Source organism: Hypanus sabinus, chromosome 7 (assembly GCF_030144855.1).
Source record: "Hypanus sabinus isolate sHypSab1 chromosome 7, sHypSab1.hap1, whole genome shotgun sequence".
NCBI lineage: Eukaryota > Metazoa > Chordata > Chondrichthyes > Myliobatiformes > Dasyatidae > Hypanus > Hypanus sabinus.
Genome location: NC_082712.1, coordinates 60,960,900 through 60,977,584, shown reverse-complemented (window position 1 = coordinate 60,977,584; position 16,685 = coordinate 60,960,900). Strand labels below are relative to the sequence as shown.

Genomic DNA, 16,685 nt, shown 5'->3' with positions numbered 1-16,685 from the left:
TGAAGGCTGGTCTTCTTGCTCTTCTGATAAGATGGTGACATGGTTTATTGCAGCAGCCTCTGCAGGTCCAAACAAAGGTGTCATTGTTTGTCCTTTGCATCTTTTTTACAATGACAAGTCTCTGCTGCATATTAAGAACACTGAATACTGCAGGTCTTCTCCACTAGCGGGTTGTTTGATAGCAATGGAGCTTTGTGCCATGGGCTTGTTGAGTACCATGTTCTCATCTGCTGCAGTCACACAGGGAAGAAGGTATCAGAGGCGGTGCAAGGTCCAACAAATGGTGCAAATGGTTGCTTTGGACATTTTTTTGTGATCACATGACCCAGTTGGACATTGGTAATATAGAATACTGCAAGTCCAATTTGTTGGTTCATTGGTGAGACCTACAGTGGGGGAGCTCCATGGCCAGTTGTTGCGCCGACTAGACGCTCATTACGCGGTGCCGCCTGTTGCAGCTGTCCAATGGACGAGATATCAGCAGTGGTTTGGGAGAGAGCAGAGGTGTGGCAGGTGCTTTGGAGTCCATGCTGGGTTGGGGGCTGGCCCCTACCATTGGTGCTGCTCTCCAGTATTCGCTCAGTGAAAGAGAAGCTGGACTGCGTTCATTTGCGGCTGCACTACCGTGTGATGAGGAACTGCTGTATACTTGTTCTTGTGGAAATATAGCTCTGGGACAACGTCACCATCAATGTTCAGGGCATCCCTCTCAGAGATACAGGCAAATATTATTATTTCTGTTCTGTGACCGTATGTGCTATCTTAACTACATGTGTTGTGTGCTGTGTGTGACTGTGTGCACGTTGGACCCAGAGAACACTGGTTCATTCAGCTGTTACATGTGTATGGTTGCATGGCAATTAAACATGAACTTGAAATTCAACTTCAACTTCCCACACTCTGTAAGTAAAACAAACTTGATTTTTCCCTGTCCCAGTTCTCATGAAGGATACTTGATCTGACTAGTGAACATTTCTCTTTCCACAGATGCTGCCTGTATTACTGCCTGTTTCCAGTGTATATTGTTTCTATTTTAGATTTCCCATATCTGCTGAAATTTTGATCTCCATCCACTGTTATGGGAACCCAGTCCACTAATGGTCTCTAATTGGTTACAGCTCAACACCATAAACACCCACTCTATTTCACTGTGCTCTTTCAACGAGTATCTTAGAACTCAGATACATAAACAATTAAAGCTTTCATTTCTTCACAAAGCTTTATTTTTTTTCTCTCTTGGGTTGAGCAGTTCTACAAATTCGTCAATTCATTTGCGATCGTTTCATTGTCATACAAGGAGACATCATCAATACGCTGTTAAATTAACAGTCCACTGACGATGTTTCTTCATATGGTGCAATGCTTGCAAATGAATAGGCAGGATCAGAGAACAATTCAACTCAATCATCAATCATCCAAGCCACACATTTTCCAAATACATTTTCCTCTCTTTCCCAGCATCCATTCAACTGTAAATAAATTAAGCTTCATAATGGTGTGGTGTAGACAATTTGCTAGCAACTCAACTTCCTGTTTGATAGTGCCAACAATGTTTCTCAGTGTAACATATGTAGCTTATAGGCCTTGGATTGACCTCAATTGGTTGTTATGCCAAATGCTGCTGTATCTGTCACTCTATTCATCCAGCATGCCAATGCTCACTAATCTGCTCTGGCTCCCAATCAGCTAACATTAAGATTATCATTTATGTTTTCAAGTCCTACCCTAACTCACCTCTCCTTATCTTGGTCAACTTCCTCCAGGACCACACCCTCAGATCTCTGCCCCCTTCTAATCCTGCCCATTAACTCATCCTGTGTTCTGTTGTCAGCCATACCTTCAGATTCCAGGGCTTTAAACTCTGGAGTTCCCTCTCAAACACATCCTGTCTCATTTTGCTTTAAGATCCTTATTAAAACCAACTTTGGAGACTAAGTGTTTGGTCCAGATAACACTTTACATATTTTGATGTTGACTTATGTCTAGTTATGCCTGGGGCATTTTACTAGTGCAAAGGTATCATATTAAAATATAATTGTTGTTTAGGATTTACTGTGTGATTTCATCTGCTTATACAGTATGTGGGCATGGGGTAGTCTCTGTGTGGTATCCAGGGTCGGTCTACTCTGAGAACAGAACTGAAACATACAGTTCAGACATTAGTAGAAGCATATTAACCTGTAAATAAAAGTACATTAACCAGGTTCAAGTTCATTGTTATGGGCATACATAATCAGGGTATCATTGCCTTGCAGGATCTTACATACATAAATTAGCATAAACTTAAGTTAACCTGTATGAGCATTACATGATTGAATCTGACCCTTCCATTTACAGTCACCTCTCCCTTTCTCCACCATCTACTCAAGGACACTCTGCTGCACATTTCGCTCATAAATATAAATGTTAGCTAAATTCATAGCATCGAAAATGGCCTAATATTTTTGGTCGCTCCTAGCACTGAAAAGGAAACCAGAATGGATTGGAAAGAAAAGATCACGTCTACAACGGTGTGACTAAAGGTTAGGAAGGAAGGCGTGATTGACCATGGACCTGACACCTTATCCAAGGAAATGGTCAAGGACATTGACAGGGAGATACGGTATCACAAATATATCAGGGTATCACAAATATATCAGGGTATCACAAAGTGAGTCCAACTGGAAACTCAAGAATCGTTGGCATGTGGACAACGTGGCAACCAGTTTGCACACACAAGTAGCAGTGTAAGACCTGTTTTAATGATGCTGGTTCAGGAATGAATATTAGAATATCCTGAATATATTATGAATATTCAGGATATGATAAATTCACCCTGGAGGCTAGACAGAACCTTGGTTAATTAGACATGATCTCTTCCATCAGGGCTGCACTCCCTCATTCTAGAATCTAGATACTGTGTTTATTATATCTGAAGTGAATTTTGAACACAAAACCTTTTAGACCCAGAGGTGATTGTGCCACCTATAGAGGTAAAATTATGAACTTCCCTTGTGATTAATAGTCAGTGTGTTGTTTATTGCCTCTTTTATGTTATTCTGTGCCAGACAAGTGTCTTTAACACTCTCTCTAAACCTTGTTAGAGAAAGACATAATGAAGATTTTAAACTATCTTCATGCTTTTTCAATTCACAGTCTGGTCTAACAATTATCGACAATAGCTTGCTCTGGTCTAGCCAAGGAAGCACACCAGCACCTCTAGTTCATCAGAAGGCTAAGGAAATTGACCTTCAACAATTTTTTACAGATGGACCATAGAAACCATCCTACGTGGATGCATCATAGGTTGGTACAGCAACCAACTGCATGAAATTATTGAGTTGTGGATGCAGGTCAGTCCATCACAAAAGCCGCTCTCCATCCATAGACTCTATCTACACTCCTCTGCCTCAGCAAAGCAGCCAATACAAAAAAGACCCTTCCCTCCCTTGTCATCCTATCTCACCCACCCCCCAACTTCCATCAGGCTGAAAACATAAAACCTTGAAAGAAGTACATCTTTTTGCTCAAGGACAGCTTCTATCTCACTGTTATAAATATCTTGAACCAACCACTTGTATGATAGAAACAAATACTTGAGCTTATAATCTATCTTTGCCTATAGCAGAAGCATCCAATCCAAACTCATCAATAAAGCTTCAAATCCTGGGCCTCTGCACCTCCCTTTGAGACTGGATTCTTGGCTTCCTCATCAGCAAATCTCAATCAGTGAGGATTGGTAACAACATCTCCTCCTTGATGACGCAGGTGCACCTCAAGACTGTGTGCATAGCCTACTGCTCTATTCTCTATACACACATGACTTTGTGGCTAAGCACAGCTCCTATGCCATCCTCAAATTTGCTGGTGACATCTCTGTTGTTGGACGAACTACAGGTGGTTATGAGCCAGCTTTCCTGAGCAGGATAGGATAACTGCCCCATCATCTAGATGATCGAATGAGTTAGGATAACTGCCCCATCATATAGATGATTGAATGAGATAGGATAACTGCCCCATCAAAGAGCCCCATTGTATAAGCTTTGCCATCTTTTCATAGCTACCATCATGCAGGAGGTAAACCAAGGGTTCCTAGCCTTTTTTTATGCCATGGACCAATGCCATTAAGCAATGGGTCTGTGGACCCCAGGTTGGGAACCCCTCAGGTAGAGAATCCTGAAGTCCCTCAACACTCGGTTCAAGAACAGTTACTTCCCTTCAACCATTCAGTTCTTGAACCAACCAGCATAAACTAATCATTAGAGTTTAACTATATAATGATCAGTTTGCACTAAAGTGGACATTTTTGTTCTACTTGTGTACTTTCTTATGAAAATAATGTATAATTTATGTTTAATACATGCTTTCTTGTGAATGATGCTGTATGCCTGTGATGCTGCTGCAAGTCGGTTTTTCCACAGCACTAATGCATATGACAACAATCTTGGTCCAGCCTTGCACCTTATTGTCTACCTGTGCTGTACTTTTTAACTGTGACACTATATTCTGCATTCTGCATGTCTTTCCCTTGTACCACCTTAATGCACTTAAGTTTTGAAATTATCTGTATGGATAGTATGCAAAACAAAGTTTTTTAAACCACATTTTAGTACATGTAACAATAATAACCCAATTGCCAATTCTAATTACTCCTCACTTTTACAACATTTTTACATTCATCATTCCACTTTATCACTCCATCATTTGTTGCTTTGCCATCAGCTGCCAGAAAGTTCTTTCCCTGGTTCTCAGCACTCCCATTCTCTGGGAGTTTGTGAAAGCGGGTGGACTCGAGGTCGGTGCCTCTGTGGGCAATAGGTGTGTCGTGGGAGACAGAAGATCGAAAGCAGCAAGTTGGCTGTTGGCTGTGTGCCCAGAGACCCGAGTTCTTTGGGCACAGAGCTCGGAAAAAGCGATCCATTGGACTTTTAACTTTGCAAATCAGCGAGTTGTTTGTCATGTTTCCCCGTGAAACAGAGACATCTCTTTTTCCTTTATTAAGGAGAGAGAGAGTGAGAGAGAGCCGGTAGTACGTCAAATTACTGGGTGAGCAAATAGTCTTTGGGGTACTACAAGTCTGTGTCTTTATTGATGTTTTGCTGCACGCTTGAGTGCTCGGTGGTGGGGGGGGGGGGGCGCCAATGCTTTTTTGTTGGTGGGGAGGGAGGATCGTTGCTTTGCTGCTGCTTACACGTGGGGGGAGCTGGAGGGGCTTTGGGGTTCTAACATTGAACTGTCATTCATTCTTTGGGGCACTCCTCTGTTTTTGTGGCTGGTTGAGAAGAAAAAGAATTTCAGGATATATATTGTATACATTTCTCTGACATTAAATGTACCTTTGAAACTTTGAAACCATTGCCTCTCTTTAGTGTTGCCTCTTTGTCTAAACCTGAATTCTTGTGGCTGTGAATCAATTTGACAAATCACTTGATGAGCCGAGCACTGTTTTGCTATGGGACAGGTGACAGTCAAGTTACTGTTAAAATAAGGTGTTAGTGGGGGGGGGGGAGGCAGGGGTGTCTCCATTTATCAAGCTCCCTCTCAGGTGTATTAGCTTTCTGGCCTGGTGTTTATAAGAATCATGGGTAGAAGGAAGCCATTTGGCCCATCATGTATGTACTATCTTTCTGAAATAGTGAACTAGTTAATCCTGTTCCCCTGCTCTTTCAGCATTCAACCATTTATCGTTTACCCCCTACAAGTTCCTTCTTCAAGCAGTATGTTCTAGATTATAAATACTCCACATATAAATTGAATTCTACTCTTCCCATTTGTTCTTAAGCCAATCATGGTAAACCGTGTCCTCTGGTCACTGGCTTTCCTGCCACCGGAATCCTATTCCCATCATCTTCTCCATCTAAAAGCTCTGGAATACTTCTATCAAATCTCTTAACCATCTCCGTTTTGCAGAGGAAGTGTCTCACTTTCCCCACATAACACAGTCCTAGTAAATTTTGTCTTAATGTAAAATTGGCCAGAAGACTTCAACTAATAAACTGAGATTTCTGAAAGACTCTGGTAGTCTGCGGCTGATCACAGATCTTCCCTGGGGCAGAAGCAGCTACAATTTTCAAAACCATTATCAAGTTAACAAATGTAGCTCCATTATGAGTCACTGTTTCAGTATTGAGATTAGATCCTTGTTGGGATCATAGATCATTCTTCTACAAGTAGGAAAGTATGAACAAAGAACAAGGGAACCAGATATAGATCTAACGCCAGAGGGCAGAGATTTTGACTCCTTCACATAGGTGAATGCAAGAGTTTCTGTCTCCAAACCTTATCACACTTCTGTTTAGATTGTCTACATTTAACATTTTTCTGCATCACACTGAGGTGCCCCACTGTCTGATTGAAGTGCCAAGAGGGAAAACCTTGTGTCAGGTGAAGCAGATGGTGCTGCTGCCTCATAGTTTCAGTGACCTGGGCTGAACCCTGATCTTGCACGCTCAGTGTCCAGTTAGAGGTTCTACCTGTGATCACATAGGCTTCTTCCCTCATCCCAAAATCACGATGGCTGGCTGGTTAATGGTTCATTGTAAATTGTCGCCGGTGTGATTTGGTGGTAGGAGATTCAGTGGGTGGGGATTGTGGGTAAGCTGGTGGGCTTCTGAGAGAAAGTCACATAGAACATGGAACAATATAACACAGGAATAGATACTTCAACCTTTGAGCTTTGACACGCTAACTAAGCCAATGACGCCTAATCCCTTCTGTCTGCATGTGGTCTATGACCTTTCTTTCTCTGCATATTCATGTGTCTAGTGTATTCCAGGCACCCAAAGTTTGCCCTGCACATCTCCTTTGAACTTACGAGCACGAGAGCATCAGCAGATGCTGGAAATCCAGAGTGACACACAATGCTGGAGGAACTCAGCAGGTAAGGCAGCATCTATGGAAATGAATAGATGGCCCATTTTTCAGGGTTACCCTCTTTCTCATCATTAAATGTACAGTATGTTCCCCAGTGTTAGAAATTTTGACCCTGGGAAGAGGATACCTGCTGTCTACCTATTCCGCTCATAATTTTGTGAATTTCTTATAGATCTCCCCTAGGCCTTTGTCCCTCCAAATGAAACAACCCTAATTTCTCCAAACTCATAGCACATGCCCTCTCTTCCAGGCATGCAGCCTCGTAAACCTGTTCTGTACCCTCTCCGTAGCTTCCACATACTTCCTGTAATGGCAGGGGTGGGGGGGGGGGGGTAGCAGGGGAGGAAGAGGGATCAGAACTGTAGGTAATACTCCAGAAGCAGCCTTAACAGAGTTTTAAAAAGCTGCAGTAACTTCCTGAAATGCTTCAACGAATAATGGCAAACATGCCATATGCTTTTTTTACCATCCTATCAAACCGTGCAGCTAAACATCCTCTCATCTACCTTGCTCTCTGTGCCCATTGACTTGTACAGACACTTTCAAGGAGTTTTGGACGTGGACCCCAAGATCTCTTTCTTCAGTGAAGTAGGAAGAATGAGATTAGGAGCTAGCAGAGAGTCAATAGGCCGAACGCTCCTTTTCTTTCTATTAAAAATACAAGGTTATTTCATAATAATCATATTTTTACAGCACATCATAAAGGCAAGGTACAGAAAATGAACTTCGTTTTAAGAGTATAATTTATAACAAAGACCTGTATACGAAACTGACTCAAACACAATGAAACTATCACTCTAATTCTAGTAACCGAATAAGACTATAAGATATAGATGCAGAATTAGGCCACTCAGCCATCGAGTCTGCTCTGCCATTCCATGATGGCTAATTTATTATCCGTCTCAACTCTGTTCTCTTGACTTCACCCTGTAACCTTTGATACTCTTACTAATCAAGAATCTATCAACCTCTGCTTTAAAAATGTTCAGATGACTTGGTCTCCACAGCCATCTGTGGCAATGAGTTTCAGAGATTCACCCACCCACTGTGTAAAGAAATTCTATCTCATCTCTGTTTGAAATGGACATCCCTCTATTCTGAGGCCGTGCTCTCTGGTGCTAGACTCACCCGACATAGGGGGCATCCTCTCCACATCCACTCTGCATAGAATTTCAACATTCAGTAGGTTTCAATGAGACCCACCGGTCCCACAAATCATTCCTCTAAGTTCCAGCAGGTACTGGCCCAGGGCCATTAAACACTCCTCATATGTTAACCCTTTCAATCCCAAAATCATTCTCATGAACTAGCCGTCTCTGATAGACAGTATTCCATCCATAACTTTAACATTTTCGCCACAGATGCTGTCTGGCCTGCTGAGTATTTCCAGCAGTTTCAGAGCAGCTGCAGTGTTTTACATCCTGCATTTGCAGGCCTCTATGTATTTATTTCTGCCTGTTCTCATTCACCTCCCCCAGACAGACCAGTTGCAGTTAATAATCGTTCACTGCTGTGCTCTCCCACATCGCAAGTCAACATTATCACTGTGACACAAACTTTTATTGAGTTCCTCTCGATTTCCAACACAGACATTCTGTTTTCCTCAGGAGGCTAAAGAAACTCAGCAGATCTCTGTTAACCCTCACCGATTTTCATAGATACCTCATAGGAAACATCCCCTCTGGAAGCTTCACAGCTTGTTATTTCTCTGCCTGAGACCACAAAACACTGCAGAGAATTATGGATACAGCTCAGTCCATCACAGAGACCAGCCTCCCTTCTGCAGACTCTGTGCATACTTCTCCCTGCCTTGGTAAAGACATTGCCCACCCCTGGACATTCTCTCTTCTCCTCCCTCCCATCGGGCAGAAGATAGATACAAAAGCCTCAAGGCATGTCCCACCTGGCTCAAGGACAGTTTCCATCCTACTGTTACAAACTAATTCCTCCTGCATTTTGTGTGTGTGATAAACTAATGAAAGAGGAGGAGCTTAGGAGGATGATGGCACCTAACGGTGACTCCTTTACTTGCAGCTTTAGAAACATCTGTATTTCCATCTTTAATATTTCTATTTTACCCTTTCAGGGGTCTTTTGAAGACACACGCTGGAGTTACACACTGACTACAGTTCTTTGCAGGAATGGGACCCACTTTTGGGGTTTCACGACTGGCCGTTATTCAGCATGCCAAGAGTGCTGCCTAGGAGCTTCATTTGCCTTTGGAGGGCCGAGATCTTGTGGCTCTGGAGGCGAGTAGATCGAAGGTCGGTGTTTGGGCAGGAGATTGGTTTGTCATGTGAGATGGAAGCTCTGATGCTGTGTGCTCAGAAACCCGAGATCTTTGGGCACAGAGCTTGGAAAAAATGATGCAACAGACTTTCAACATCGTAAATCAGTGAGCTGTTTGTTATGTCTCCCCTCTCGCTGTGAAATGGAGACATTAGGGAGGGAGAGAGCCTGTGGTGTGTCGAATACCAGGTGAATGAGCAGTCTTTGGAGTACTGCAAGTCTGTATCTTTGCTGTTGCTTTGCTCACACTTGAGTGCTTGGTGGCGGGTGCTGATGCTTTTCTTTGTCGGTGGGAGGAGTGGGGGATCATTGCTTGCTGCCACTTATGCGCAGGAGGGAGGGGACTTTGGGTTCTAAGTCATTCGTTCTTTGGGGGCACTCCTCTGTTTTTGTGGATGGCTGCAAAGAAAAAGCATTTCAGGATGTATATTGTATATATTTCTCTGACATTAAATGTTCCTTTGAAACCTTGAGGGGTTCCAGAGTACAAGATAGACTCTTGACTTTATTATGGCCTTGCATGTTATTGTCAGCCTACACTGCATTTCTCCGTAATTGTAACACTTCATTCTGCTCTCTGTGATTACTTGTTTCTTGTACGTCTGATGTGATGAAATGTTAAGTGTGGCATGCCTGTAGAACAACATTTTTCACTGTTCCCCAGTACATGTGATGGTAATAAAACAATTTACCAATTTAATTTATTAATTTGCTCTCTGCTCTTTCCCTTGAGTGCAATATGTTTGGTTCCTAATATTTCCTCACTCTGATGAAAACCCATCAGGCCAGAGCATTATCCCTGCTTCTCCCCCCATAGATTCTGCCCAGCTTCCTGAGTATTTGCAGTATTTTCTGCTTTCAATACAGATCTCTAGAATCTGAGGGTTTTTTTTGCTTTATGAAATCTGGCGAGTGGCCTAATTGAGGTGTTCAACTTTGGGTGGGGCTTTGATGGAGGAAATAGGAAATTGCTTCCATCTGGGGGAATTTCAATAATCAGAAGCAGCATGATTAAAGATATTTGGCCAAAAAACAGGAGGGGAAATGTGGCTCGGTAATGCTCTACCTGAAAGGCCAGTGAAAGCGGAATAAATTTTAACTTCAGAAGGTTACAGAGAAAACTTCTTGCTGACTTGGAAAAGCAGCCAACATAATCAGAGACCCGTCTCACCCTAGACTTTCTCTACTCTCCCCACTTCCATTGGGCGTAAGATACAAAAGCTTGAAACCCCTCACAACCAGGCTTAAAGCAAGCTTCTGTTCTACTGTTGAACAGACTTCTTGTGCTGTGCCGTTAAGATGAACTTTTGACCTACCTCATTGTGGTCCTTGTATCTGCACTTTGTGCCTGCACTGCCCTTTCTCTTTAACTGTAACACTTTACTCTACCTTCTGTTATTGCTTTTCCCTTGCACGACTTCAACATACTGACGTAGTGATATGATCTATCTAGAACGGCATGTTTTTCACTGCGCTTAGCTATATGTAGCAATAATAGACCAGTTACCCACGAGACACGCAAATAACTCCAATAGGAAATTCTTTACTCATGGAGAGGTGAAAGGACGGATCTCATTTCCACAGGGAGTGGCTGAGACAACAAAACAGATCTATTAAGGAGAAACAGGTAAACACAAGCCGGAGCTAAGAATGAACGGATTATGCTGAATAGGTGAGCTGAAGTGAACAAAGAAAGACTTGCATTTAGCAGGGTGACGCAAAGTGCTTTACAGCCAGTAAGACACATTTGAAGTACGGTTGCATTGCAGGGTGGGAGGAAGCACAGGTAGAACACAAACAGCAGCACAGACCACTTTCAATGAGTGGCCTGTTGCTGTTCTGTAGAGCTGATGCACTTCTACTAAAATCATTCCAATTCTTTTAGTCTGTCTTGGCCTGGAGATATATTATTGTAACTTCACTGACTCTCAGTCCTGGGTTCTTCTTCAGTAGGACTCTTAACAGTTCAGGGAGGTAGCTCTCTGCCACTGGTTCAAAGGCAAATGGGGAACTGCAGAGAATGCTGGGTAATGCCAAAGCACTGTCAGAGTCATAGAGCACTGCAGCACAGAAACAAGCCCTACAGGCCTCCTAGTCCACGCCCAACTATTATCCTGCCTCGTCCAAACTACCTGCACCTCGACCATGGCCCTCCATAACCACCCCATCCATCTATTTACCCACATTTTTCTTAGATGTTGAAATGAAACCCACCTCCACCACTCTGTTGGCAGTTTATTCCCCACTCCATCACCCTCTGAGTGAAAAGGCTCCCCTAATGTTCCCCTTAAATGTTTCACCTTTAACCCTTAACTAACGACCTCCAATTCCAGCATCACCCAACCTCAGTGGAAAAGGACCGCATAATTTGTGTATCTCAATCAAATCTTCTTCTATTCTCCAGTGACTAAAGTCCTAACCTCTTCAACTTTTCCATATAACTCAAGTCCTCAAGTCTTGGCAACATCCTTGTAAATTTTTTCTTCTCTTTCAAACTTATGGATGTCTTTCCAGTCAATGGATGACCAAAACTGCACAAAATGCTCCAAATTAAGCACCAACATCATATACATCCTCAACATAACATCCAACGTCTGTATCTCAGTACTTTGATTAGTGAAGGCCAATGTGCCAAAAGTTCTCTTGACAACCTATTTATCTGTGACACCACTTTCAAGGAATTATGGATTTGTATTCCCAGATTCCTCTGTTCTACTGCACTCCTCAGTGCCCTACCGCTCATTGTGTAAGTCCTATCCTGGTTTATCCTCCCAAAGTGCAACACCTCACACTTGTCTCCATTAACTTGCATCTATCCTTTTTTCCAGCTGGTCCAGATCCCTCTGCAAACTCTGATAGCCTTCTTCATTGTCTGCTACATCTTGCGAATAGGCATGCTGTCAGTGAATAAAAATACTGTTACTCTTCATCTGAAGCTATTGATGCAACTTTTCACCTTTCCAGCAGTAACATTAACACATTGATGGTGATGCAAGCTTCCAACTCAATATTTGTGTCCTTATCAACCCCATCTACTGCCACATCACCTTCCCCCAGATGTTCAAGAAGCCCTTGCCTCTGCCAATAATCACCTCTAGATTGACTTTTCTAATGCTGTCCTTACAAACTTCATAATTAAATCCAAATATCTGCCGTCCACCACCAATGCCCTTGCATGCACTCACTTCATGGCTCCCAGATGTATAGTGGAAAACATTCTGACTGGTTGCATTATGGTCTGGTATGAAAACTCCAGTGCAGACGAAGGCAAGAGACTACAGTGAATGGCAAAATTCAGTCAGCTCCATTACAGGTACAGCTCTTCCCACAACTGAGAGCCAGCTGTAAGAGTCAGTTCTCAGGAAAGCAGCATCATCCATCATCAGGGACGTGCCCCCTTCTCAATGCTGGCATCAAGGAGGAGGTAAGGGAATCTGGAGACCCACTCCTCAAGGTTCAGCCAGGATCAGAATCAGGTTTATTACTTGCAGCCTGTTACGCCACTGGTGTTTAGGGCAGCAATGAAGGTTCCTCCATCTCTGCCTGATTCTTCATTGCTGTTTCTGGAACAAGTGTTTTTGATCAGTCAGGGTTGTCAGTCCTGAGCTGAACCCCTGAACCTGGAAGACAGGTGGACCACTCTTAGTCTGGCCTCTACCTTTAACCTGTTGGACATGGGTGACCGTGCCAAGAGCCTAAACATAAAGCCCTGACTCCAGCCAACATCGCTCTTTGGGTCATTGAGACACACCAGCCTCCAAACCCTACAATGAGGATCAACTTTAATATCACTGGAATATGCTGTGAAATTTGTTATGTGGCTGCAGTACATTGTAATAGATAATAATAAAACTGTGGATTACAGTAAATATATATATATCCCTATCATTACCTCAGACGATGTACTCTCACTCTTAACCTTGTGCTAGAGTTGTTTATTTTTCACATTTGTAGGTTATGTATAATTTATGTTAGTTTAAGTTTATGTTAATTTATGTTTATCCTCAGCTTGTAAAGTACTGTGCTGTTGCTGCAAAATGTTAATGGCCTTTTGTGGCATTAACACGCCTATGAAAACAATAAAAATGAAGCCAAATATTTGGCAGCTCTTGTTTTTTAAATAGAATGACTTTCAGCCCCTCTAGTTTGTGCTGGGATTTGTCTATAACTCAGGCATGGAAGTATTTGAGTGAAAAAATATCATGAAAACAATATCATGAAAACAAGTACAGATTCAGTTGCAATATCATGAAAACAAGTACAGATTCAGTTGCAGACAATTCAGTCAGTATAAAAGCAAATCTGTTATGTCTCTAACTGTATGGAGTAGTTACTTTATCTCTTCAGAAATAATCTTACCATCTCTGAGACAAATTGAATTGAGTCATTTAAGAGGAACTAAATAACCATGTGAGGGAAGAAGAAATAAAAATATGTACTGATAATGTTCATCATCATCATTATGTCATACGACATAGCCGATCATGGTCTTATGAACATGTTTGTACTTGACATGTACAAACAAGCTGGATGAACTCAGCAGGTCGGGCAGCATCGGTTGAAAGGAGCAGTCAATGTTTTGGGCCGAGACCCTTCTTTGTATTTACTTTTTGTACTTGACAAATAGTTCTATAGACGTGGCTTGCCTTTGCCTTCTTCTGAGCAGGGTCTTTACAAAGTGGGTGACCCCAGCCATTATCAATACTCTTCAGAGTTTGTCTGCCTGGTGTCGTGGTTGCACCAGGACTTGTCATATGCACCAGCTGCTCGTACGACCATCCACCACCTGCTCCCATGGCCCCATGTGACCTTGATCATGGGGCAGGCAGAGGGTGAAGGTTAAGCAGTTGCTACACCTTGTCCAAGGGTGACCTGCAGGCTAGCAGAGGGAAGGAGCACCTTACACCTCCTTTGGTAGAGATGTATCTCCACCCTACTACCCAACTGATAATGTTACAAAGAAAAGAACATTACTGGCCTTTTATTACTGCAGTGCATTTCACATCTCTTTATCTCTTACAGGATGTTTCGAGTAATTTCTGCAGGAATCCATGCAGGGATCTGTGCTGTTTGTGAAATGACCCAAATGTAAATGTGGATAAGCAACACGTACAAAATACTGGAGAAGCACAAAGCGTTAGGCAGCAACTACGGAGAGTAATAAATAGTTGAGGTTTCAGGCAAGACCCTTCATCAGAACTGGAATGTCGACTGTTTATTCTCCTGCATAGATACTGTCTGATATGCCAAGTTACTCCAGTATTTTGTGTGCTGCTCAAGATTACCAGCATCTGCAGAATCTCTTGTGTATATGAAAATGGTGATGGATCAGTTAGTAAGTTTGTAAATGAAACAAAGATTGGTGGTGTTGTGAATAGTGTACAAGATTGCCAAAGGATGCATCAATTGCAGATATGGGCAGAGAAATGGCCGACAGAGTTTAATGCATCCAAGTGTGAGGTGTTGCACTTTGGGAAAAGAAATGCAAAGGGACATGATACTTAACTGTGTTGATGTACAGAGAGGTGTTGGGATCCAAGTCTATAGCTCCCTGAAGGTGGCTTCACAGGTTGATAGGGTGATAGAGAAGCATATGGAATGCTCGCCTTTATTAGTTGAGGCATTCAGTTGAAGAATCAGGAAGTTATATTGCAACTTTATAAAACTTGTTAATCTGCATCTGGTATACTGCATTCACTTGTGGTCAACCCATTATAGGAAGAATGTGGAGGCTTTAGATAGGGTGCAGAGGAGGTTTACTAGAATACTGCCTGGATTAGAGGGCTTGTGTTGTAGAGGAATGTTGGACAAAATTGTTTTTTCAGTCTCTGGAATGGTGAGCGCTGAGAGGGAGACTGACAGAAGCTTATGAGAGGCATAGACAGAGTAGACAAACCGTTCTCTTTCCCCCAGGGTCAAAATGTCTTGTACAAGTAGGAATGAATTTAATGTGAGAGGGATTAAGTTCAAAGAAAATGTGTGGGGCAATTTTTTTTACACAGAGTGATGGGTATCTAGGTGGCAATGCAAGGAATGACTGCGAAGGCAAATTTGGTGGAGTCTTTTAGGCATATGAAGGTTCAGAGAATGGAGGGGTATGAACATTGTATGGGCAGAAGGGATTAATTTGGTTGGGTATTTGATTACTAGTTTAATGAGTTTGGCACAACATTGTGGGCTGAAGGGCCTGTTCCATTGCTGCACTGATTTATATTCTACATTTTAGTTTACTGACAATGAAAGATTTTGGCAGTGTAGGTACAGTGGAGCATGGGAAATGCAGTGGGCAACTTGATTGAAAGGTGAACTTGAGGGCTAAGTAGATTGATGTTCTGTACAGCAAGATCTCACGAGCGACAGGCACAAGAGGCTGCAGATGCTGGATACTGGAGATAAAAACAAATGACTGGAGAAGATTGGAATTGATGGAGCAAAGCGATGGTCAGCTTTTTTGGTTGAGACCATGCAACAGGACTTTCACAACCATAATATGATGATAAACCTTTTTCCAATGAAGTTGAGTGAGGGTTTAACATTAACCAGGCTATGAAGGAGAATGTTACGTTTTGTGACTTCATAATATTAAACTAATTCAGAGGAAGACACGGGAGTCCAGGAATGTGGGTCTAATTTTGTGTTTGACTTAAAGCGAGGGATGTACATATCTCATGGTAGCATCATGATGTATGCAATTCACGTACTTATACACATAACACATAATGAATTATTTTAACAGCAAGAATGCTTAATCAACCTATATATATACACACACAAACACACACACACACAAGATTATATTAGTATTACTGAAATACTAAATACACAACTCATCCTTGAAGTAGTGCTCTGGGATAATTTATTTGCATCTAAGAGAATAGAAAAAGATGTGATGGTTTGGCACAACATTTCATTTGAAAGGCAACACCTCCAATTGTTCAGTGTTGCCTCAGAACTGCACAAAGAGTATCAGCCTGACTTTCTGAAGGTTCGTTCTTTAAACCAACAGCTTGGAATTTTATCCTTAGTTACTTGTGAAACACGTTACATATTTTGCTTCCAGACTTCGATTCCATGACTGAAAACTGCACCATGATTGTTGCAGTCAATTTCTGGACATTAAGACAGGAGGCAGTGTGCAGTTAGCTCTCCAGCTTCCTGTGTTTACTGCACTAAAGCTGCCTCATTATAGTGATGACAAAACTATCAACTGGGACATACCTGTGCAACAAGGGAGCTGGGCTTGTTTATATTCTGAAAAGAGACAAGGTCACTTGTAATTGTTGAACATAGCTAAACTGATGGGTTGCTTTGAAGAAAAACCAATTCACATTACAGTATGCAAATAGCTAAAAGAGGATATACTATCTAATGTAAATTTTAAATGAACATTTTTATTTTTATTAAATGCAGAACAAACTCTTACACAAGGCATTCATGAGAGAGCATATTATTGACAAAGAACTGATTGCACAACTATCTTTAGCCTTGAACCTCAGCGTGTGCAGCAATCCAGTTGATAGTGCCAGGAAATGCCATAATGGCAC

The 16,685-nt window shown here is 42.1% G+C and overlaps 1 long non-coding RNA gene across 1 annotated transcript; it reads left to right on the top strand.

Annotated features, from left to right (window-relative positions):
* Positions 1-5,147: 5,147 nt before the first annotated feature.
* Positions 5,148-9,631, top strand: LOC132396813 (uncharacterized). Its single transcript, XR_009513137.1, has 2 exons — positions 5,148-6,859; positions 8,939-9,631. It is a non-coding gene; the product is annotated as an uncharacterized LOC132396813 (long non-coding RNA).
* The last annotated feature ends 7,054 nt before the right edge of the window (positions 9,632-16,685 follow it).